This window comes from Protopterus annectens, chromosome 11.part0 (assembly GCF_019279795.1).
Source record: "Protopterus annectens isolate FY-2018-M chromosome 11.part0, PAN1.0, whole genome shotgun sequence".
In the NCBI taxonomy this organism is placed as follows: domain Eukaryota; kingdom Metazoa; phylum Chordata; order Ceratodontiformes; family Protopteridae; genus Protopterus; species Protopterus annectens.
This window is the reverse complement of record NC_056745.1, coordinates 966,490,808-966,515,430: the sequence shown is the minus strand read 5'-3', so window position 1 is coordinate 966,515,430 and position 24,623 is coordinate 966,490,808. Positions and strand designations below refer to the sequence as shown.

Genomic DNA, 24,623 nt, shown 5'->3' with positions numbered 1-24,623 from the left:
AGATACATTAATATACACACTTACACATGCGTACACACACACACACACACACACACACACACACACACACACACACACACACACACGTGCATCCATATACACAGATCTATATCTAGATCTGAATATCCCTCTCTCTGTGTATATCCATATATATAATATATATATGGGTCCCCTTTAGTAGGATGACTTTTTGAAAAGTCGAACTTTATATGGCATAACAACAACTTTCCAAAAAGTTGTTTTTTATGGAGATTATGATACAGTGGAGAATGGTGAATTTACTCTTTCCCGACTATAGTGAGATCTTGGAGTTGGTATATATAATTAGTAGCTTGTGTGGGGGCACACCACATGTAGGGAGGTTTGTCCTGCCCTTGCAAAAACACAGATTTTTGGTACTAACAACACGCAGTTTGAAATTCTTTAACTCTGATGATGTAGTAGGGATATATATATATATATATATATATATATATATATATATATATATATATATATGTATTGATCTACTTCATAACATTGAATTTCATGACATTGAGACCAGAACATTGAAAATTCAAAACACTGAAAACCCAAAACATTGAAAACTCAGAACATTGAAAGTGTGCTTCATAACATTGAAAACTACATTGCACAAATAAATAAGATCCCAGACACCTACAACACCACCTAACTAACACACAGTTTATACTATGCTTCTGTAGGGGGACAAGCCCTCCTGCACCCCCCATGTGGGGAGTACTGCCCCTCACACCCCTCGTAAATTAAATATGCCAACTCCAAGATCGCACTACCATGGAAAAAAAGTTAATTTCCTAACCTCAGTGTATGAAGTTGGAGTTAGTATATTTAATTTATGGGGGGGTGGGGGGAAGAGTCCCTCACATGGGGGGAGCAGGGGGGCTTGCCCCCTTGCAGAAATGTAGTAGAAAGTGTGTTTGTTAGTTAGGTGTTGCTATAAGTGGAATGGATGTTATTTATATATACATTATAGTTTTCAATGTTATGAAGCACACTTTTAATGTTCTCTGAGTTTTCAATGTTTTGGGTTTTTAATGTTTTGAATTTTCGATGTTCTCGTCTCAGTGTTATGAAATTCAATGTTATGAACTTTCAATGTCATGAAGTAGACCCATATATATATATATATATATATATATATATATATATATATATATATACATATTAATAAAAGCATGCGCACAGACACACACACACACACAAACACATACAGACACACACATATGCAGATACAAACACACACGTGTGTATGTATACATATATAGATGTAAATACAGACACAGATGCCTACACACATAGATAGATAAACCCATTGTATATACAGATTCAGAAGCACAAGTTTGACAAAGCACTGTGTTATTATGAAGGGCTGCAGTACCAGAGTAATTAATTGGCTCAGTCAGTGTGTACAAAGCTGAACAGTAAAAGAGTTTTTTTAGCAATCAGTAAAAGAGTTTTTTTAGCAATAGGCACAAACATGAAACGTAGGACAAAAGTAAATTTAAATAAAAACTTCTGCTGAATTGTGTCCACAGTGACTGCTTGGTTTGAGACCCTATGGAGAAGCAATTATGCATCAGGTGCAGGGACAGATGTACAATTTGTTACAGATCAAACTAAAGAATGAACACAAGAGTTGTAAGTCAAAAGCATCTGATTTGTTCTGTGCTACAAGAAAAAATAATAGTTGAATATATTTTTGACTTCACATTTTGTCTTTAACCTTCTGTGGTTCACATTTTACTTTCACCCTCACATTTATTTTAGTGAGACACTATATTGGTGTTCTTTCTGATAATATTTAGCAAAGCATGGCAATGTCTTAGTAATGTTTATGGTTTCTGCCTTTATCTCTTCACTTAATCATCCTGATTTCAACAAAAAATGATTAAGAGGGTCTTCATTACATCCATTTTCAAACATTTTCACTTTTACTTTCATTAATTTGTTTTGAAATCTATTTATTAATTTCTTTTAGCATATTTTTTGTTGTGGATTTGTGACATTTTATCAGTTGTGTTTATTTGAATTTGTAAAATGGTTAGTGTTATTTATTGGAATGTAGATATTGTTTAATTAGTTGAATTATAAGGTACACTACATTTTTGTCTCAACTGTAAAAAACCTCTTAGTACTAGTAAAAAATGTTAATTATAAGATTTTATAACCTATAATCATATGTAAGATCATCATTTCTAACCCATACATCAAAGTACTACTCCATAGGTTCACAGATGTTTACTAGGCTAACGACCGGAAGGGCCTTTTTAAGCCTAGCCATGCATCCAAAATCTCTGACAAGTTCTGATACCCTTGATACCCTTGATAAGTGTAAGCATGGGCCTGGGAGATGAACCATTTACAGGTTACCTGTGTCCATTGGAGACATAGATGCCAAACCATGGATGAATTTCAGGTTTCTCATCCAACTGACCAAGGTGCACTTGAATTGGGTTACGGAGGAACTCTGCTTCACATGGATGGGAAGCCTGTTCCACAGATGCGGTAGTCTCTAGGATACATACCTATCTCTCCAGCAGATCCTATTTATATCACAGGCAAGGTTTAAGTCTTTAGATCAGCTAATTCTGGTTCAGAGTGGGGTCTGACAATGCCCTGCATGCCAGGCATAAATCTCCCCTCGAAAGTCCGTAGGAAACAGAATACAGGGATAGGGCCTTGAGGCAATCTGCATAGGACATTTTACTTATGCCCTGTATTCTTTAATGAGGAACCTCTGTGGACATTCCAATTGTTGGATATGCCTGGTTAGGTACATACCAAAAGGGGAAATGTACTCAATCATAGGTCTGATGAATGCCAAATACAGTGAAACAAATGGCCCCAAGAAAGCAGTCTTGGGGCCAATGTTCGTTGAAGGCAATTCATAGCACAAAAAGTTTGGGGAAAAATGCAATTACCTGCTAATAATTCCATAAAATGTTTGAGTCTGAAAACAAGACTTGTTGAGAATGCTGTCAGCAAATGATGTGGGCAGTAGCTATCAGGTTAAAGCCTTTTTTTAACTAGGATATGCAATGTCTGTTTAAAGACTATTGTGCATACCTGTCAGTTTTTCAAGCTCATTTTTGAAGACAGAACGTATTTAGGGGGAATGGTTCACAGACGTTTTTACACTTCACCTTCAAATGTGGTCATCATAACTAATGTAATTGGATATAAACTTAAGTCTCAATACCAGCTAGTGGATGAAGCTGCATTCAGGGTCTAATTCTAGAATGCAATTACATTGCAGCAACAACAGGCTATGCTTTCAAGGTATTTTAAGTTGTTTATTTCAAAGATCCTTGCTAATGCAGTGAAAAACTGCAGAGAATTAAACAATTATTTTGGGGAGACCTCTACGGCAGATCAAAACATTAGTGGGAAGTACACTGCCTGGCAATTGCAGAAAAAAAGAGAAGAAGAAAAAAAAAGAAAAAAAGAAAGGGATGAGAATAAGTGGCAGCTGACATTTCAAATGCAGTACTTGTGAATGCTTGTTTCTTGCATTTATGTAGCTGTTCAAACTGAAAAAACATAGGAGCAAAGCCTTGGGATAATACCTTCTCATTGCACTAATTAAGTGAGCAAGTGACATTATTGTCTGGATTCCAAATATTAAAGAGTGGCTTGCTAGAGCTTCTCCACCATGCAGCAGGGCAACTCAAAATACAAACCACAGTTTTTGCAAATATGATGTCATACTGGGGTGTTGAATATGCCTCAGTGTTCTCCATGCTATTTCAATGCTGCAAGCATATAACATATATGTTATGCCATGAGTAGGTACTGAAATTCCGATAAAATCTACAAGGTAACTTCAATTACCTGTTTCTGGCACAATCTAATTACTGCCAAGGCTTAGTGCATATTAGCAAAGACTCCTAGAAACAGCCATAGTACAACACCACCTATATGCTAGTTACAATACTGCAAGCCTACCTAGTTACAATACTGCTCTGCCTTTCTGGAGACAGTGGAAAACATGAAGGTCCTACCGAACACCCTGATATTGGGCGATTTCAATTAACCTACCATTAACTGGAAAAACTACTTGAGTACAAACTCCCAGGCTCAGCGCTTCCTGGAATTATTCAACTAAATGCCCTGGATCAGCTGGTAAACTCCCCTACCATAGTGAAAACATATTGAACCTGGTCATCACCAACATGGGCGATAGGTGTTCTGCACTGGAGGTCAACCTGTCACTGGTTAGATCAGACCATAAACTAATCACTTTGGATGTCCACACCCCACTACCACCCCCAACCATGGAAACCACAGTGAAAAACATTTCTAAAGCAAACTTCACCTTACTTAAGACAGAGGTGGTAAGTTTCACAGCCCCCACACTAAAGGATAATGCTGCAAGATGCAGAATCCTTTACAAATGCACTCTATGAGCACCTGCAAGGATGCATGGATTGTGCCATCCCTAGCAAAACCAAGACTCATTCCCCTAAGAGAAGGAAATCAGTCTGGTGGACCCCTGCCATAAACAGGTTATACAATAAAAGGAGGAAATAGTTCAGAAAAAAAGCAAATCCCAAGAAGGAAAGACATCCCTGATCAGTATCAGTAAGAAACTAAGGTCCCTCATACAATCATCCAAGGCTAACTTCAAAAAAAAAATAGCCAAGGATTTGAAAGATAAACACAAAGCCTTCTTTAGCTATGTCAAGAATCTAAGTGGCAACTTGCAGATATGCTCTGAGCTAGTGCAAAACAGCACAAAATAAACTGAACCTACTGATATTGCCAACATCCTGGCAGATAGATTCAGTGCAAACTTCACGCCCCTTTCACCTCCAAATACCAGAAAAGTGTAGTGTCCTGGAAATCACAGATGCACAGGTGAAAACAGCCCTTTCAAAAGCCAAAAACACAGTGTCAATGGGGCCAGATGGTGTCCCAGGATGCGTCTTGCATGAACTACAAAACAAACTAACCCCACACCTAAACAATGCTGTTCAACCTCAGCCTCTCCACAGGCTATGTGCCCATAGAATGGCGCACAGCAATGGTTGTTCCGCTCCACAAAGGAGGGGTCACAACTGACCCTGGTAATTATTGCCCCATAAGCCTGACTAACCTGGTCTACAAGGCTATGGAGCGCATCATCATGGAACTCATTAACAAAGACATTGGGAACCTCCAAACACTTGACCCGACCCAGTTCGGCTTTAAGGGCAGATCATGCCTACTAAACCTGGTTGACTTCTTTGAGACAGTCACCAAGGCCATAGATTAGGGAAAGGTGGTTCACACAGCCTACCTTGACCTCACCAAGGCATTCCGCACCATTCCTCACTCGGGTATTATAGAAAAACTCACCAGCCTGAACATAAACCCCTACGGCACAAGATGCATTGCCAACTGGCTTACAGACAGAACTCACTGTAAGAATAGCAGGCTCCAGGTCTGACTCTAAACCAGTCACAAGTGGCAAGGCTCGGTCCTGGGACCCCTACTGTTCGGCATATATGTCTTAGAAGTACAGGCAAACACAGCAGGACTATGGCTAACCAAGTTTGCTGATGACTGCAAACTGGGAGCCATACACAAACATCCTCCATAAAGGTCTTAATGAGATGGACACCTGGTGTCAAAGTCATGGCCTTAAGTTAAATGTCAAAAAATGCATAGTCATCCCATTTGGGAAAAACAAAACACCCATGAAGTACCACATAGGTGGCAGCCCCCTTAATACAGAAGAGGTAATAAGAGATCTGGGGACCCAGATAGATAGTAATCTCTCCTTTGACAATAATATTGCCAAAGTAATTAGGAAATCCTTCTATGTGGCCCATCTAATTACTGAAGGGATCACATCTAGAAATAAAGAAGTTATAGTGCCCCTCTACTCATCACTCATCAGACCCATCATAGAGTACAATGCCCCATTTAGAATGTACCTCACAAGACACTTCCAAAAGCTGGAAAGACCACAAAAGTACCTCACCAAGAGGATTACTGGCCTCAAACATATGTCCTATGCAGCCCAACTGAAAAAACTCCGGCTGTACTCAGTGGCATATCGCTTACTCAGAGGTGATCTCTGCCTGAATTACAAAGCCATGTCCAACTCAGAATTGATGTACATGCTCCACCTAAAGAAATCCAAGTCACTGTGAGCCAAGCGCTCTATGAGCTAAACCTCACCACAACAATAAATAGAACACGCTGGAGGGATAGATTCCTGTCACAGAGACTCCTCATGCTTTGGCACAAAATTCCTAACTACATTAGGCAGAGCCCCTCACTAACACTCTTCAAGAGAAACCTTGATGAGTGGATGGGTAACAGAAAATACACCCCTGGGATCACTTCATTGGCTCTGCTTGACAGAGGCTCAGTTAATTAATCAATGAGGCGGAAAAAGCCGACATACTTTGGTTAGGATTATAAATGCCCTCGGGCAGATAGCCTAGTACCTATTTATGAATCTATGAACCTAAGCATAACAAGTAAAGCTTTGCCATGTGTACACTTTTAAACTACAGTCTGTTTTTCTTTCTTTTTTTTTTTTTTTATGAAATGTAGATTTGAGTAGTCCCCTGTGCATGAAGGGAATGACTTTCAAACATTACTACTATGTCTTACTCCTGGCCTGTCTGAATTCACTTCCAGTTCTACATCAAAATAAGTATTGCAGGTTTATGGACTATCCACCATATGCTGTTTGCCATTCTAAGTCTAAAATATAGCTACAGCACTTTACACTGCAAAGCCCCATAGAACATAATGTATTATTAGGAAGTGGGAGCAGTGTTTGTCATTCTTCATTAGACTACACACAATGAATATTGTGGAGTCTTATTTTTAAATGCATACCACCCCAACTGCAATATGCCTTGGAATCCTAGAGTATATGTTTGAAAACAATTTCTAGTCAATAAGTGACTAGCACAGTAATTATGTATATCAATAATTGATGCAACTTACTTCCTAAAGCAATCCAGACTCACAGAGCTATGCAATACGAGAGTTAATTTTCTAATTTTTTTGTGCATTATTTGCCGAGCAAAAATAAAATTATAAACTTCATACTAAATTATTTGAGAATGCATGAAATTTGTCAAAATCTTCTGACTGTAATAAATTAGAAAAATGTGTTCCCAAGTATGGTTTTAAGGCTCTTGATGCATCTTAACATTGTCTTTTCTTTAACTGAGTTTATAGATTACAGTGGTAGCTCAAAACAAGAGATTGTGCCATATTAAAAATTATTTCAAGCTGTTTAACACCTTATAGGGGAGTTTTAAAATTGCAGTTTAACAGGAGTAAATTTTAATTCTGCATTTGAGTTGTGAAGGAAACCACATAGCTGTAAAGCCTCAAAGTATATTTTTTCCTGCAGAAGTGTATTGTGGATGGTAGTTAAAAGCAGTTAAGAGTTCTAAATTATCCACTTCCAAGATGGTTGCACACTGATCAGTAGCTTAGTTTCAGCTCTCCCAGTCTGAAAAAAGTAGATGAGAGTTAAAAGCCAGTAACTCTGCCAGTTTTAATAAATTAATTTATTGGCTACTAAGAACACTGCCTGGATATCAGCAAAGGTGAAACTTAGAGAGTCTGAAAGAAAATCAACTAGAAAATGTAAATAGAAAATACTGACTGGAAAGAATCCTGCAACTGTTCAGCAAAAACGAAGTTCAAGCTCCGGCTTTGGTGCAAGACAAGGCTTCCAGTAATCTAGAGGAAAAATAATTCAAATGTACTCATAGCTGATAAAAATTAATGAAAATTTGAAGGCGTATATAAACTCAAATAACAAAGGGCTAGAAAAAATGGAAGAAGCTTTAAACACTTATTCAGTTATGGAAGGGAAAGGAAAAAAGTAACTGTAAGTAAAACAAATTTTGTTCTTAACAGTATCTGTGTAAATCATTTCATGACATAAATTGCATATTATATATTAAAGCATATGCAGTTATTGTTGTTTTTGTTAGAGATAAAATAAGTGCCTTTTTCTTTATTTTTAGTTTTAATAAATGTAGGCACTACAATATAAAAAGAGAAAAAAAAAGAGAAAAGAAAAAAGACTGGAGAAAAACAAATATGCAGTAATCTTGGGTTGGTGAGGTGGGGAATGGGGTGTAAAAGTGTACAGATTATAATATATGTAGAGTTAATATGTTTCCTTTAACTTTTGCTTAGATGAATGCTTAGATTGAGGTCCTTGGCTTAATATGACAATAAGTTTTTTTGTGTAAGCAAGTAAATGAAAGAACACTGAATGTAATGAAACACTTTCCTTTAGCAAATAAATGTTCAGTGTGAGCTGGGAGCAACTGTACATTTTGTTCTTGTGTTTCCATGGAGACAAGATGACTACAGAGGTAGGCAATATAAGCCACAACACTTTTCTAAGGATAAAAGTTAATGTTTTCTGAAAGCATACAAGCTGTTTTCACATCTGGAAGGGGAATACAGATATGACAAGAACAGAGAGCAATTCATATAAGTAGGCATGCAGGGCGTAACATAGAGCTTAGCATGGATAACTTTAATTTTGGTTAGGTAATGCTTGTGTGTACAGCTTTCAATTTGGGACAATTGCTCCTATTAGGAGGGTTTAATCATTATTATAAGATGTATGTAGTTTTCTTAGTTTGCTTTACGTTAATAAGTTATGGGGTATTCTGGCAGTGTTTTTAATTTTTGTTTTTTGAGAGCTGTCATTAAAAGAAAAAGTCTTGTAAAATGTGACATAGCTTCAAATGGAGATGACAAGAAACAACTGTACAGAAGATCAACCTGCCAAACATTAGTGGGTGTGGTTGACACAAAAGCTGGAAACAGACATTTTGAAAAGCTGTCATATATAGCAGGTGGAAATAATAACTTCTTATCATAATGGCTGCACTATGCATATTCTTTAGGAGCATTAGTGGCCTCACAGGTATAGATAAAAGAAAAAAGAAAAGAGTACTGAATCGTATTAAGAAATGCAGAGTGCAAATACCAATACTACAAGTGATGACACATTTAGAAGGGAGAAAGCATGTGAAATTCATAAAGCAAGGATTTCAAGAGGGATATTCAGCAGAGCATCAGGGACAAAGGGAAAGGGGAGCACTTATACTAATTACTAAAGGAGCTCCAATAGTGATGGGACAGGGGAAAAATATAATAATGGTAGATTTGTGGTATTAAGGGGCTACTAGCAAGGGAGGAGGATTACTCTGTCCTGTACTTATATTCCACCTAAAACTACTATTAAGAAGCTTAAGAAAATTTTGAGAGAAATAATCAGCTTTCAGGAGGGAATATTGCTTATAGGTGGGGAATGGAATTTGATTTGCAACAGTGAGGATGCATATGGGGATCTAGAAGGGAAATATAACAAAAGTAGGTGGATTGCTGAAGACATCTTTCAAAATATTTGGTATGGAAGGCATGAATTCAGTAGTAGGAACTCCAAGAGAATTTACTTGGTTACATATTATATCCCCACGGTAAAATAACTGGGATAGATTAAACACAATTGTATTTCAAAGGAGCATGTGCATTTAATTGGAAGCTTCAACACACATCTGATAACTCTTTCAAAATGTGCCAATAAAAACTAGGATAAAAATGAAGTGTAGTGAAGTAAAAACGAAACATTGGCACTTCCACACCTACCTGATAAAAAGACAGAAATTTAAGCAATGGATAGTGGAAATTATTCAAGAGTTATTGAGGAACATAGAAATTTCTTCCCAAGTTATAGTTAGAGAGTGGGATAAAATGAAAATGGAGTTTAAAAATAGGGGAGAAGTAAAAGAAAAAGAGATATGGTTATGGAGTAACAGGAATTACTAAGTGGGACTGTCAAACATTAAAGTATTACAGAATAAGAGGAAACTCAAAGAACAAGAAGAGGCAGAACTGCAGAGGGCTTAACTGAAACTAATGGAGTATCCATAACAGGCCTTAGGCATAGGCTAACTAGGCAGATGCCTAGGGCACTGCTATAACAGGGGCACTTTTCCTGTATTTATTTGTTTATTTTTTTTGTTGTAAAGAAATGATTTCTTCAAAGTATGTTGAATGAATACAGGAAAAACTTAAGAGTAAGACAAACTATGAGAAAAATGAAGAAAAAAAAGGTAATCTGGATGCTGTAGGTAGATCAGGATGGGAGCAACGCATGGTCTTCAGGGCTCTCTGGAACCTTTTTGCCTAGGGCATCAGCTGACCAAAGACCGTCCCTGGGAGTATGTGGACAATATGCATGGTTTTAGAAAGACTGCTATTAAGCAAACTTTTTTGGTAATACCTCCAGAGCATAAAATCTTTTGGCACAATGACTTAGGCAACAGAAAGTAGAAAGAGTTGTTGCCAAACTTAGGGAGCCTATAAGAAGAACAATTTCCAGATCCTGTAGTGGTATGAGAGATATTTCAGATATTTTTTGAAAACGTGTACAAAGCAGAGAAATGTGGAAATCAAGAATGAATGGAAATGGAAATATTCATGGAAGACTTAAGTATGTCAAGATTTGAGATATACAAGGCTCAACAATTAACAGTTAAGACGGGGAGATGAGATAAAAATGGTGATATACAATCTGCAGGAAATTCTCCAGGAATAGATGTCATTCCTGTTGAAGCTAGGAGGGAAGAAAGTAATAAAGAACTGGAAGGTTTTGTTTAATGGTACTTTTAAAGGAGGGCAAACACAAGTAATCTGGAAGAAAGCTGTTGTGGCGATAATACCTAAAGATGGTAAAGACTCATCAGCTTCATGTAAGCCCATTTCATTTTTAAACCATGATTATAAACTGTTTAGGTCTATAAGCGGGTCCACTTTAGAACTACGAAAAATTAAAATATCGAGCGCTCACATGAGAGATGAAAAATCAGGAATTCAATATTAAGTTTTTTGGATCGCAGTACAGTGAATATCAGAATATTTGCTCTTTCCTCACTGTAGTGCAATCTCGGAGTAGTATATTTAGCAGGGGGTGTGGGGGGGGAGTAGCCCCCCACAATAGCGATTTTGCATTTCTGATTTTTCGCTCATGTGAGCATTCGATATTTTAATTTTTTGTTCTTGTAATATAGGCCCTATAATAGCTAAAAGAATGGCAACTATTTTGTCAAAATTGATAGATATGGTTCAATGTGGTTTTGTGGAGGGGAAGCAAATATTTGACAATATTAACATTACAATGATGATCAGACGGAAGCAGAGTATGTTGTTGATGGGTCCTGATGCAGATTAAGCATTCAACAGAGTAAGCTGGGATTTTATGAGTATGATAGTGGAAGCAATTGCATTCCCTGACACAATAATAAGGTTAATTAGGAGGCTATATGAGGGATTGGAGGCAAAAAATAAAGATGGGGGTTCCTTTCTGACAAGTTTTTTTTCTGAAAAGAAGGACTATCCTCTTTCCCCTATGTTATTTGCTTTATATTTAGAGACAATGGCAAATAAAATAAGACACTTAGAAAATAATGGACTTACAAATTCTAGGGTATAATTGGTATTGGTAATCTAAAAGTTGGTCCTTATTTGCTGACAATATTATTTTATACATGATAAAACCAGAAAATAACATGTCAGTGTTGTGGAACATCTTGAGACAGCTTCAAGACTTTTCAGGATATAAATTAATGAAGATAAAACAAAGGATATAGCTGGAAACCATGTAGCTACACATTAATTTGTCCAGCAATATCCATATCTATGGGGACATGATAAAATGAAGCATTTCGGAGTATGGATTAAAAAAAGATTCTGTTGTGGCAGCTAAAAATATGTGGGAGGAGACTAAACTCAAGATAATACAAAAAGTGAGACAGTGAAAGCTCTTGTTTATAGATATAGATAGCAATATAAAAATGATTTTAGTCCCTTTAGTTTTATATACAGGTCAGAGATATTTTTTATCAACTACAGTAGCAGCTGTGGACAGTAAGGGTCTATGTTAAAACAATGAAAAGTGTAAATATCGAATGCTCGGATGAGCAAAAACGCAGGTAAGCGACATCAATATTGTAAGAATGCATTACAGTGAAGATTGGAAAATTTGCCCTTTCCTCAATGTAGTGCGATTTCGAAGTTGGAATATTTTTTTAAGGGGGGGTGTGGGGGCACAGCCCCCACAATAGCAATTTCGATTATATGCATTTTCATTCATCCGAGTGTTCGATATTTACACTTTTTGCTGTTTTAACATAGACTCGACAGTAATTAATAAGGAGTTGAAGGAATTTACCTGGGAAGGGAAGAGGACAAGGGCTAAATGGGATAAGCTGACCCTTCCAACAGAACAAGGTGGTATAGAAATACATGATTTGAAGGGATATTTTTAGATCTACATAGTTAAGACTCCTACAAATAACACAAATAGAAAGCTATAAATCAAAGTGGATGGTGATGATAGTGAAACAGGAGGGAAATTCTCAAGAAATAAGGTATGAGTGGGATTTTGGATACAGATTCTTAAGGAGGATAACAACAGCCATACAGAATATTATATTCATAAAGTAGCAGAAAGTATTCCAAGAACTAATCTGACACGAGCATAGAGGAAGGAGATTTTGCTGATAGGAATGACTGCAAGTAGGGGTACAAAGAAAAGGAGCAAATAACTAGAGAGGAAAAGGTAGTAGAATGGGAAGAGGCCAAGAAGACATTCTGACTACAGGCTAGATACCGCCTTCCTTATCAGGGATTGATATCAGAGTATAGGCCAAGAGAAAAGGGTGGGGAAATCCTAAGTGAAAGATCTGCGCTGGCCGAGTTTTTAGTTGAGTCTCAAACAGAAGCTGCTGTTAAAAAAGGGATAATTAGTACAGCATATAAAATATTGCACAATAGCTATATGAATCAATAATCAGAGGGGGTAGAAAAGATTGGGAAGAAGATTGTATAAACAATTCACAAGGAAACAAATGGGAGGACATATGTATGGTTTCCAAGTATGCAACAAAGTCTAGAAAATTTAAGATTTTTGCTTGGAAATGTTTGCATAGGTATTTTATAGCCCAGACAGAGTCCAAGGAGTTGTGATGTGGAAGAAAGAGGTTAACTGGGAGCATGTGTTTTGAGGGTATAATGAGTTGGCAGACATCAACAAATCCCAGCAGGGTACGCTATCATAATTATTGCATGAGCAAATGGATGTAACTAAAGAAATTTTTTTATTTGGTTGAGATAAATCTGAATTGTGTAGACATAGTAAGGCCTTGCTAAGTTTAATTCTGGTGGCTGCCAAAAAAAATACTAGACAGTGGAAACCAAGTCTAAAGCAACAATATTTGAAGAACTGAATAGTGTAACAGAGATAAAGGAACTGGAAGTGTGATGTTTAAAATAAAAATGGTAGGAGCAAATCACCTAGAAAAAAAATTGAAATTGTGGGAACAATGCAAGCAGAATAATGTTTTGGAGGAGGAGTGAGATTTAAGGAAAGGCAGGCTTTAAGCAATTTATATAATGTTGGTTTAATGATAGTTATACAAAAAACATATATGATGTATAATGTTTGTAACTAGGAACATATTAATATGGTTTGTTTTATTTTATATAAATGTGGATTTGCCTATGTCTTAAGTGATAATTCAGTAAAGCTGTTAAAAAAAGAGTTCAAAATGGTCTGAAGTAGGATAATTACTATTATAGTGCATGTGTACGTGTATAAAAGATAAGTACACTTCACCTGTCTAAAGCCTTGGTATGAACTGCAATTCTGCGTGTGCACATATTTGACTAGATAGCCATATTCATATGGTCGGGTCTATATTAGATACTCAAAGTTACTGAACTTCAAATACGATATGGTCGACACCATATCATCGAAGTTCTGTAACATCGAATACCTAATAAAAAAAGTAAAAAAAAGTCAAGAAACAAAACTACTTTCTTTAAGCAGGAGGGCAAGCCATCCTGCACCCCCCACATGGGAGGCTGCACCAAACACACTCCCCGCTACTTAAATATACCAACTCTGAGATTGCACTACAGTGTAGGAAAGGGAAATCTTCCCTTTCACACCGCAGTGGATTAAAGTGCGATCTCGGAGTTAGTATATTTAAGTAGCGGGGGGTGGGGCTTGCAGGGGGGCTTGCCCCCTGCTTTAAACCATCACAGTACATTTCCTTTGCTTTATTTATTTATTTTTTTAATTTTTAAGTTACTGAATTTCGATGATATAGTGTCGATCATATCATATTCAAAATTCAGTAACTTCGAATATCTAATATAGACCCATATAGTCACCTTTCATGTTCTTCTTAAAACTCTTATAATTTTTTGCTAACCTTAAGTCATCCACATGGTAAAAAAAAAGTGTATATGCATGCATACATACATAGACACACACACACATGTAGATAATAGATAGATAGATAGGTCGACAGATAGATACAGACTGTTGACTAGATTCCAAACTAATTTAAATTCTAGTAGATACAATTTTAAGTCACAGCTGTCATATGAATGTCTGCATACTGTGTACACGCTTGCACAACATTGTGCCCTGCATTGTAATCGTTTTCATATCTGATGCTTCAGCATATAGCTGGTAGTAATGGCTTTGTGAAAGTTATCAAAACTTATTAAAAATGGTATCCTACTCTAAAAGAATGCAAGATGCACTCAGTTCGACATTTATCTATACCGTGGTTAATATGGTACATTATGATAAGCATTTATTTATTAAGGTATTCATTAAGTTAATCTTGTCTTTAATGTTTTTACAGGAATATTCACTTCTGCATACATGGAGTTTTACTGCTAAACTCTCAGAAAGAAACAAAGAAATGAGAAGTGGCAGAAGTGAGACAAAGTACAGTTGTGAAGTAAACTGCCATAACAATACAAATTCAAATGAGCACTGCTGCAGTACCCTTAGATATATACATTAGATCTTGCCAAGTATATAACAGCCGGACAGCTTCCAAAGCTTCAGGACACCTTCTATGTACTTAAACTGCCAAAGGCCTCACTGATTTAACAACAGCATTTCCTCATTTTCTCCACTTGAATCAGATTCTGAGCACAAAAAATGATTATTCCATATCCTTATACTAGTTCCTACATTCTGCATTCCCTGAAGTAACCACTTCAGGATTCATTAATAATTCTGTAGTCATAATATTCAGTAATCATTTGTCTTTCACCTATCACATGCTCTCTAACCTCCTCTGCTTTTTCTTTGCATTTCTTCCTCATATTCTCTTCTTTTTCACATCCTCAGATTCTCTTATCCCATCCCTTCTATGCCCAACTTTCATCTACCACAACTCTTGTGATACCTCTTTATGAATGCAAGGGTCTCAGTAATTTGTTTTTTTCATTCTTAATTTGACAGTCTAACTCAGCTGTGACTTCTGCTTAAAGACGATATCTGCAATATGTGTAAAATATGTCAAAAGTGAAAGTGTAAGCATTCAATGTGATTGCAAAAGTTATCTTTGTAACACTATAACTGAGTTTCATATGCTGCTGTTATTTGAGTGTTTTGCCCCATAACTCTTGTCATTTTTGTTTGATATGCTGTGTATTACTTCAACTTCAGTGTTAGACTACAGCTTTATTTCTCAGGACCACACGCACACAAAAACATAATAAAGAAAACACATACAAATAAATAATGATGTCTAATATAACATATTTTTCTTGGTTTGTTTTAGATTTTTCTTGTTCTGTAACTCTAATTATATCATGATATGTGGAACCTGGTAGTATCGGCTATTTTGATTGGTATGGAATTCTAAACCCTTTAATAAGAGACAGTACCAGAATGACAATGTAAAAGACTCTGCTCACTTTTATATGTTCCCTCAATATTCTTAATATAGCACACATTTTATGAATCACACAAGCAAATAAAAGAGCTTTATTCCTAATATCACATAGTGAACATGTGATTTGTTGCCTGATGACAGTTACCTTGTCAAAAGTAAATTTTTTCTTTGCAGTACAGTATTTGAGTTTAGCTAAATTATCTGGCTTATTGCAAAAGTTTGTTCCTAATAAAAATCTTGGTATTTTGAAAAAAGAAAAAAAATCCCTTAACTTCACAGATTATTGTGGTTCTGTATAGTGTTGCTTGTACAACATATGTATGCAGTATGTTAAATATAAGAATAATGCTGTCTTTTCTGTTTTGGTGATAACTCTATTAGAACTCAACATAATGCACTTTCAGTATATATGAGAAATGTTATGCTGCTAAGTTTGTACAGCACTGGGCAGATCCTCTATTTCTCTGTAGAAAGACAATTAAAAATAAATAAATACATCCTCTGGGATTCATAAAGGCTTATTGCAATGTGGAATCTTTAGCTGGGAAGCTTTCTGCATTGTGATAAGCCTTCTGAATTCATATACTCCTCTACCACTGACATTTCTCCCTCATGGGAGACACAGAGCAGAGAATGGCAACATAAGTAAAACCACATGATAATGTAGTAGTCCTGCAGACATGCTAATGCTAATTAGACATATGCTTTCCACTGGAAACATTGAAATATCACAATTTGCTTAGCCAAACTATTCAGAGAAGCTTCGGTCAAGTAAAATTTTATTCTAAGGGGGAAATGTGACCTTGGTAAAATCATGGCCATTACCAATTCATTCCTATGGGAGTACTCATGGTATAGGTAAGTTCAGTGAAGACATGGGCTGAAGGGTGATTAGTGTATGCATGCAGACATGCATAAATGTGTCAACAGAAGCATGAATGAGGCTGCACGAATGTGGGAGTGTGTGTCTGCCAGACAGCTGCACTAAGGGACTTAAGTAGATAATTAAGATTCTGGAAGTGTGTGAGTTTGTGTGCATATATGTGTGTGTGTGTGTGTGTGTGTGTGTGTGTGTGTGTGTGTGTGTGTGTGTGTGTGTGTGTGTGTGTGTGTTTGTGTGTGTGTGTGTATGTGGGTGAGCGTGCACATGCGCGTGCACGTGTGTTAGAGAATGTACTCATATGTTACCATAGGGAGGTGGCTCTTCTATCATGATGCATGAGCCACTAGGGAAAACACTAGGACATTCAGGTCCAATAGTTCTGTGTTAAATTCAAACTCATAATAATGAGCCAACAAAGAGGTCTTACTCATTGCAACTCTATTTGTCTCTGAACGACATTTTCTCTCCATCACACTAAATGACCAACACATGTTGATGCAAGCGGTGAAGATTGTACTAAATTACTGTATTTCCTATTTCCCATCCACTCGTCAAGATTTTTCTTGAAGAGTGCTAATGAAGAACTTTGCTTGACATAGATGGGTAGCCTGTTCCAGAATATGGGAAGTCTCTGGGACAGGAATATATCCCTCCAGTGTGTCCTGTTTATTGACCATATAGACCATGGTACACATAGACCATGGTACAGGCAAGTTTATTGCTATATAGATCTGTAATCTTTTAAATATGTTTGATTGTAAGTTTTGCTATATATTATGTATTTTAATTAACACTTGTATATCACCCACAGCTTTGTTTGCCTTTTTAATTATTGATATGAAAGTCACATATGGTATAAGACAAAACATGATATTAGACAGCTTCTATATGAACATACCATTGTAATGAATCCATTATAAAACTGGAAAATTAAACTGTATCACAAATTAAAGTTTAGTTCAGTCTTTCTGACAATATGTCAAATGCAATGACTTGAATATTCTGAATGAAAAATGTAAATGGGAGCCAGACAAAAATATTAGTTTTTAAATGAATTCAATGTGACTGACAGAACTATTCATCAGATATGTAGACCTAATGTAAGTCTGCGTAATAATTTAACTTTTGGCTATCCAACCAGATAAAAGGCCTTGCTAAATGTAAAATAGTCTCAGAAGGGCTTTTAGCATACAGATAAAAAAAATTCTTGTCTAAAACTTAAAATAAATTGCTAGGCAGTCATCAGAAAATGAGCTGTGGCTCTTTATACAGAGTAGACAAAATGCATTACAGTGGGAACTGCATGCTGGAATGTCAGCAATAAAATTATATCATGTATCCCATTTGTAATTCAAAGCTTTCAGGGTTTACAAATTACTTCCTAAACAGTATTATTTCTCTCCCTTTGCACTGCAGAGAATTGTATAAAATAAATCTGAGACAGTGGGTTAACCTGTAAAAGTCAAAGGGATGAAAACAAATACATTAATTAGATTTAGACTAACTCATAGCAAGATCCATTGTCTTTGTTTACTGAATGGCAATTTCTGTTTAGCAACAACTTATTAAGCTACCACAACATACATAGTATCCCTGTACTTTTGTAATGGCACCAGTCATAACAAATTTTGAAGGACATCACTGGATCTAAAGGGTAATATGCCATACCACCTCTATCGACGGGAACTGCCTGGGGTAGAAATGTGAGTTATACTGACATTTGCAGTAAGGCATAGATCTCTCACGCTTCAGGAAACTGCTGAGATGATATAGGTTAACAGACTATGTTTATGAATGAACCAGTCAAAATATGTACTAAACGTACATAATAAATGTACACATCATCCTGAGATAAATTAATACAGAAATCAGAAGCCTATGGAATGGGAAAGTGCAGTTGCTGTTAGATATTTCATATACATATCTGCTCAAACATGGTAACCAGTATTCCTGAAAACCAGGATGTTGATGTAAGAAGCTGTATTACAGATACACCTATAAATATATATATATATATATATATATATATATATATATATATATATATATATATATATATATATATATACAGATATATATACACACACACACACACACACACACACACACACACACACACGCATAAGCATGCCTGAGCACATGCTCAGACAAATACATACATACATATACATCTCAAAGATACGTTTCCTTATAATATAAGCCTAAATACTACTTGTGATGCTGTAGAGAGGTAGGTGTTGTGGGGTAAGAAAACAAATTAGTATTATGCCATTTACTTGATCAATAGCAAGTCTGGGACAATCCCTATTCTGCAGACAATTCAGTATAAGGTTTCAGCTACTGCATAAAATGTTGTTAGAAAAGTGTACCTGATTTTAAGCTATTGTTTGAGTGCGGTTTATTGTTTCATTTTCCTGCTTAGAAGTACGCTGTGGGATGCCCACCATAACATTTCAATGTCACCTTTTGTTTTCCACAACATGATCACTTCAGAATTCAAAGCAAAATTACATACACCCTTACAAGCTGCAAAACAGTAAAGTGGATGCTAATGACTGCTATACATCTGAACTGGCCATGTAATGCTTGAAGTCAGTGTAACATCTGATCTGTTAGACTATTACAAATGCATTAATGTAGAATCTATGGAACCGTAATTTTTATTTAATTTGTACTTTTTGATGTGTTAACAAAGGTAGGGAACTTGTATATCAAGGCCAATTTTATACACTGCTCAGACCAATGCAACAAAATATTACAACTGTTTTACGAGATATTAAAGTTAAATGGATTAAACATGTTTAAGTAATATCAAAATAAAGTAGTTAACAGTGGAGATTATGTAAGCCTACCTTAGACTGTCAACTATACACATAGCTGACATGGTAAACTTTTAATGGTAGTAGTTGTTTAACTGAGATCACGGTACAGAGGCGATTGGAGATTTGGGAGTGATAGGGTGTGTGGGGAGTCCTGGGGGGTGTCTCACACACTACAAAAAAATTATTTTTAGAGTGTTTTGTTGGTGGTGGTGGTGGTGTTTTTTTTGTGCATTTTCTGCATATGCTGTTTTCTGTTCAGTGCTGAAAGTATTGATGATATGGGCAGTCAACATTGCAATGTAGATCTGATTATGCATACAGTTTTTATAGGTGACTTTTAAAATGATCCAGTAGTAAAATTGTTTACAAGTTGCATATAGCAGATTCTTTAGTAAGCAATCTCAGTTTTAGAGTTGTAAATAACAGTACTGATATACCACACAAACAGTACGGGTCGAAAGAAAAAACAAAGAATATATTACAGAAGATTAAGACTGTATCTTCAATCATAACTAATTTGTTATATATTCAATGATCTGATGTTAATAAATTGACCTTGAAATTGGAGCAAAACAATTGGAAAGGACTAGACCAGAATATTGCACACAGAAGGTTACAAACAAAATGGAAAGATTTATTTATGCAAATGAAGAAAAGGAAGGAGTCAATTGAACAGTGTATGGAAGGCATGATAAAGTAAGCACTAGGGCAGGTATTTACAGAAATTATTAGAACATTTGTGTTCTGTGTGGGCAGTGCAACAATTGATTTAAAACTATACTGCCATAAGACATCTGACAATAATGCATATAAAGATATCTTAAGAATGTTGAAAGAAAGTATATTTTAAATAGAAATATTCAGTAGTCAGTTACAGAAACTTCAGAGCTGGGTGTAAATATATCAGGGACCAGTCCTATCTCCTGAATGTAAGTATTAAATATAGATATCAAAATACTGGGTTTCTAAGAAGCGGTTTTCATCTTCCAAGACACGAAATAATGAATAATAGTGTATATTTTTCCCTTTTACTTCTTGTAATGGTCACCTCAGTGGTCATTACAATGTGTAGTAGCAGGTGTGTGTGTGTGTGTGTGTGTGTGTGTGTGTGTGTGTGTGTGTGAGTGTGCGTGTGTGTATTGGGAGGGATGTTTGGGTTTGACCATAAAACATTAATTAGAGACAAATGTCCATTTGCAGTCTTCCGTGTGCTGTTCTTCACACTCTCAATGACATGGCTGCTTATTAATAGAACTGTCATATGAATCTTGACACAGATTAAAAAAAAAGAATGATCTTGTTTAAGAGATTTTGATTTAGTATAATAAACACAAAAACATGTTTTGAATTAATATCTGATTCCTTTCAATATTTTCCTTTTCAGTAAGTTTTTGTAGGATTGCCCCTGAAACACATTACAAAAACTGACAAAAGGGGTGCAAGGCACACATACAAAAGACAAGCAACTGACACTACTTAAAATGTGTGATCACAGATCTATAAGTAGTGAAATGTGTACAGAGTTTAACAAGACTGAGGCACTTATGATAATTTCTCTTCTACTTAAATTCAGCAGTCTCAGAGTTATTATAAAGTAGTAGGAATGTGAGTTTCAGGGAAGGTGTGAATCCCACATGAAAAAATGATCTTTTAGTATTTGCACAAATTTAAAATTTTGTTTTCTAAATGTAGGTTTGTAGTTTTCTGACTATACATCTCTCACATTCAAGTAGTGGATATGTGAACAGGTCATTCTATTTATTCATGAAACTAAATGGGTAGCTATTTTTGCTTATATTAATTATATTTTGTGGCAGGAGTTCTCAAGCTGGTACATACTACATACTGAAAATAGATATACTATCTGTAAAAAAATATGTAAAACATTTAATGCTGCTATATGCAGAAGAAAGTTTCGGCTATATAATAATGGATGCATATAAAAATATAAACTTGTTCCAAGGAAGCTTTTCAGAACTTTTTGATAGGAAGCAGACAATAACATAATATTTTGATTCTATATTTCATTTATTTGAACTGTATATGCCTTCCTTGATATACTGTAAATATATTGTCATGTATAAATGTATATGTTTAACATATTGTCACAAAAGGAGATAATGCCAGCCCAGCTATCTGGAATTTTGTAAATAATTATATGTCATTTGTGAATATCAGCATGATTCATATGCTTGTGTTACAAATGTATTAATACTGTATATTATATAAGATGGTTTCTACAGACGTGCTGAAGAGATATTTTGTAAAGTACTGAGCAGAAATGTATATACACCTTTGTAACTGTTTAAATGTATATATTTTGTCAGGGGAAACTGGAACACATGAGATTATCTTGCAAAACTAAAGAAGAATAGTTGAAATTAAGTTACTTTATGGCTGGGCCATAAACAAAAGATATCTCTCAGTTTCAGTGCAGTAACAGACACAATGTCTAGAGCTAGAAGTTTTGTGTATTGTCTTGAAAATGTTTATTGTTTTATAACTTCCAGGATCTGCCTTAGATCTAAGAGAAGTCCTTATTTATGTATTTTCACAAGCAGATGCTAAATGCTACCAGCTGCATCAGTGGGGGGTTTCTCCTGGGACACAGTCAAATGACAAGAAGTGAGGTCATGCTGCAAGCTACCCCAGCAGTAATATTTCAAATATTAACTTAAGAAGTCTCTGAGTGAGAGAGATAGCACTCTATATTTTGTTTTTGACCTGACAAGAATATCCACTCACCACATCTGCTTGCTTGCTCTGTAACTAAGAATAGGGAGCAGTATAATTATTTTAGATATAGCAAAGCTTAATTTAGATGTTTTTCTTTATTTGAAACTGTCCTTCAATGTTGTTTTGAATATTCCTGTGATTTTGAAGCATGATGGAACTGTGAGTATATACTGAGTATTTTCTTGTTCTTTTATTATTTATTATTAAATATATTTAAACCTTTCATTGTGGCTGATATTTATGAGATATATTTAGGTTCTGAGAGTATTTGCATATTTATTTGGTGACACCGTGGGCCACTTCTAATAGCCTTGCTCTTGGTCAAACTACCATTTGTATTGACAGAAACATTACACCGTAAGATTAGACACCCTTTTTAGGGCCTTAAAGTAGCTGATAAGGATGTGGCTGGAGGCAGTGATAACTACGTTATAGTCTGGGCCGAAGGGGCATAACTAGTAAACGTGTGCCAGCCTTTCCCATGTGTGAGTATGTGTGTGTGCGTGTGTGTGCGTGTGTGTGCGTGTGTGTGCGTGTGTGTGTGTGTGTGTGTGTGTGTGTGTGTGTGTGTGTGTGTGTGTGTGTGTGTGTGTGTGTGTGTGTTCATAGGTTCATAGGTGGGTACTAGACTATTGGCCCTAGGGCTTATATAAGCCTTGGAATACTGAAACAGGTAACTGCATAAACAGGAATGCAGGCAAGAGGGCTTGAGGCACGCACACAGTAGTAGTTTCCAAAGTTTATTCTTCAGACTTTGCTTCAAACAAACGATAAAAATAATAAAAACAGTAACCATAAAAGCTTTAGGTCTCACTTAGTGAGACTTCATCAGACAGTCTGATGAAGTCTCACTAAGGGGTGAGACGAAAAGCGCTTTATGGTTACTGTTTTTTATTATTTTTATAATTTGTTTGAAGCAAAGTCTGAAGAATAAAGTTTGGAAACTACTACTGTGTGCGTGCCTCAAGCCCTCTTGCTTATATAAGCCTAGCCAAGAAGTTACACTGGCTTTTGCTACCCAAGAAAATTATTTTCCTGTAACCCTGTTGAGCAGAGCCACAGAAGTGATCCCCGGGGTGAATCTCCTATCTCCCATCCAATCATCAAGATTTTTCTTAAAGCTTGCTAATGAGGAGCTTTGTTTGATATAGACAGGTAGTTTGTTCCAGAGTATGGGAAGTCTCTGGGACAGGAATCTATCCCTCCAGCATGTTCTGCTTATTGTGGTGACAAGTTTAGGTCCCTAGAGCGTGTAGCTTGGAGGGATTGGGATTTCTTTAAGTGGAGCATGTCCAGCAACTCTAGGTTTGACATAGCTTTGTATGTTAGGCAGAGATAGCCTCTGAGTAGGCGATATGTGACAGAGTAAAGCTGGAGTTTTTTGAGACGGTCTGTGTAGAGCATCTGTTTGAGGCTGGTAATCCTCTTTGTGAGGTATTTCTGTGGCCTTTCTAGCTGTTGTAGATGTCTTATGAGGTACATACCAAAAGGGGGGGGGGGGTTGTACACTATAATGGGTCTAATGAGTAACGAGTAGAGAGGAACAATTACCTCTTTTTTCCTGGATGAGAAACTTTTTGTGATGAGGTGTGCCACATAGAAGGATTTCCTGACTACTGTGACAATGTGATTATAAAAGGAGAGACTACTGTCCACCTGTGTCCCAAGGTCTCTTATAACATTTTCGGTGTTAAGTAGACTACTGCCTATGTGGTAGTTCATGGGTACAGAGTTTTTACCAAAAGGGATGACAATGCCCTTTTTGGCATTGAGCTTAAGGCCATGGCTTTGACACCAGGCATCTGTCTCAGTGAGGCCCTTCAGTAGGATGTCCACATCGTTAGGAGTTTCGATTATGGACCCTAGTTTGCAGTCATCTGTGCACTTCATTAGCCAGAGACCTTCTGTGTTAGCCTGTACTTCTCAGAAGTAGATACCAAACAGAGAGGACCCAGGACTGAACCCTGTGGTACTCCACTTGTCACTGGTCTGAAGTTGGATTTGGAGTCTGCTACTTTCACAGTGTGGGTTCTTTTAGTGAGCCAGTTGGCAACCCATCTTGTGACATAGGGATTTATACCTAGTTTAGTGAGTTTATCTATAATTCCAGAGTGTGGGGATGGTGTTGAAAGCCGTGTTGCAATCTAGAGAGGCTGTGTGAACCACCTTACCCTTATCTACGGCTTTGGTCACTGCTTTAAAAACGTCTATCAGGTTTTGGAGACATGATCTGCCTTTTGCAAACCTGAACTGGATGAGGTCCAGAGTTTGGAGATTACCAATGTCATTGTTAATAAGTTCCATGATGATACCTTTCATAGCCTTGCAGACCAGGCTCGTCAGGCTAATGGGGTGGTAGTTCCCGGGGTCTGTGGTGGCTCCTCCTTTGTGGAGTGGGATAACCATTGC

At 36.5% G+C, this 24,623-nt stretch overlaps 1 protein-coding gene across 1 annotated transcript in view; it reads right to left on the bottom strand.

Annotated features, from left to right (window-relative positions):
* The window catches only part of SEMA3D (semaphorin 3D), a 1,474,119-nt gene that overhangs the window by 3,658 nt on the left and 1,445,838 nt on the right, over positions 1-24,623 (bottom strand). The gene's annotated exons all lie outside the window — the stretch shown is intronic.